Here is a 2594-nt window from a genome sequence, read left to right as displayed (position 1 = left end):
TTTATGAGTCTCCGCCAGGGGGACTTGTCTGTTGCTGAGTTCGTGCAGAAGTTTGATATGGGCTGTCATTTTGTGTCCCTGATTGCTAATGATGTTGCAGATAAGTTACAACACTTTTGGATGGATTGAGGCCGACGATCCGTTGCGATGTGATGCTCACTGATCATGTTGACTATACTATTTCCATTGCTAAAGCTTTTCGAGTTGAGGAATCACTTAAGGATATTGATTCGGAGATGCTGCGTAAGAGGAATCGTGCCCAGCAAGCTAGTCAGCATAATAAGAAACCATTCACAGGACCACCTAAGAAGTCGGGATAGCCAAAACCACAAGGACAACCACCTAAATAAAATATCCCGAAGACTACTGAGAATTCACTGTGCAAGGAGTGCGACTGCCATCATTACGGAAAGTGCATGTGGGGCACCTACAAGTGCGGAGCAATGCGGCATAAGACTGGTGATTGCCCAAAGCTCAAGCAACCCACGACGGGAAGGGCTTACGTGACGCATGCTGAGCAAGCGGAGCCAGACACGACGCTGATTATAGGTAATCCTACTATTCAAGTATTTAAAATTGCCTTATCTCTTGAAATAAAAAAGCATGAATGCTAGAATTGAATTGAGGCGCATGGAACTTAATGACTTAGAATTGCATGTTTCAATTTCTAGGGTTTAGGGAATTGAATTCTTGCAAACACTAAATTATATGGATCAAATTGTAGAACATTGAAAATTTAAAGGACTAGATAGAAATTTCAAAAATCTCTAGGGGTAAAATGGCAAAAAAAAAACTTCAAATTTCCAAGTCTTAAATTGCAAATTTTCGAAATTTAAGGGGCCACTAGCAATTTTCGAAACTTTTGGGGCTAATTAGAAATTTACGAAAGTTCAAGGGGTTGAAATGCTAATATGGGAACTAGAAGGGCTTAGATGGTAGGAAAACTTTTGAATGGCCTTAATCAAGAATAATACAAATATTACTAGGAAGAATATTGCTATCAGGAATAGCTACCTACACTTTACTAGATTTTGTAGCTACTCATTCTTTCATATCTGAATCTTTCGTAAAGAAATTGGGAATCTTACCAGTGGATGTAGAGTCGGGATTTCAAGTTACGGTGCCTTCTGGCGAACATATGGTCTCTAGTAGCATGGTTAAGGAAGTGGAACTTAAATTACAAAAGAACATTATACGAGCTGACCTTATAGTACTACTAATGCCCGAGTTAGACATTATTTTAGGGATCGATTGGCTCACGCTAAATGGGGGATACTATTGATTTTCTGCGGTGGTCAGTATCTATTAGGCCACCGAATAAGAAAGCATTTATCTTCGAGATGGCGCAAAACAATCAAATGTCGCATATTATTTCATGCATGCGAGCGAAGAAACTTATTCAAAAGGGTTGCCAAGGTTTTCTGGCTAGTATTATATCTGCACCCGACACTGGCAGTCGATCTATTGAGAAGATAGAGGTAGTTAAGGATTTTTCGGATGTATTTCCTAACGATTTTTCTGGCATCCCACCCAAAAGAGAAATGGAATTCGCTATTGAGTTGATGCCTGGTACAGTGCTGATATGTGTGATTTTTACGTGTTTTATTGCATTAATTTGTGTGTGTTTGCATTGTGCATGGGTACATTTCGTCTACATTCTGTTCATTTTAGAGTAAACATTTGCATGTGATCGTGTCTTACTTGGATGTGACGAAATTGCAGGAAAAATGACCGGAAAAACAAAAATCTGAGCCAAGTGCCAAGTCAAGGAAATAAGGTGCAGAAGAGTTGGCACTCGGGCGGTGAAATTGTACCGCTCGAGCGCGAGAGGTTAAAGGCCAAGAAGAATTCCAGAGAGGTCGGCGCTCGAGCGGTTGTTTTCTACCGCTCGAGCGCGACCTAGGAGCCGAGAAGAGAAAAGTTACAGAAAAATTGGCGCTCGAGCGGTAATTCCCTACCGCCCGAGCGCCAGAAGCCGCATGCTCCAGGTATTCTACAGAGAGTGTGGCGCTCGAGCGGTAATTCTTTACCGCCCGAGCGCCACCTAATTTTGGCAAGATTTTGCAGCCGAATCTTTACCTTATTTTGGAGGGGTGGCGGATATGGGAAGGATTATGGCACGAAATAGGGGGGATTCAGACATTATTCTAGAGCCACCACAAGTTGAAGAGAGCATTTGCGCTTGGATTGAAGATTTGAAGTTTTCCGGGCGTCGTTCTTCGTGTTTTTCGTCAACACTAGTATTTTTTATTCAGTTTTTATCATTTGAACTTAGTTTTGCTTAATGTCACTATGAATTTTAGTATCTAAACCTTAATATTTGTTGGGATTTAAGGGGATCCTACCCCAAACTTTGATGTGAATTAATTTATATTCGATTGTTGCGTTATTCTTGATTATACTATTGTTTTATTGTGTTGTTAGAGCGTAGCTAACTTTAACAACGTTTTTACATTGCGAAGGAGTTCGAGAGAATAACTTGTGATAGGAACGAACAGTATAATCTGTGGATCTACAATTTACATAGATATATGAAATTGGATACGCGCCGATAGTCATAGTCCTTAGGGTCAAAAACTAGGAGATTTCATAAA

This window comes from Primulina eburnea, chromosome 1 (genome assembly GCF_022965805.1).
Source record: "Primulina eburnea isolate SZY01 chromosome 1, ASM2296580v1, whole genome shotgun sequence".
Taxonomy (NCBI): Eukaryota; Viridiplantae; Streptophyta; class Magnoliopsida; order Lamiales; family Gesneriaceae; genus Primulina; species Primulina eburnea.
This window is presented reverse-complemented; position numbering follows the sequence as displayed.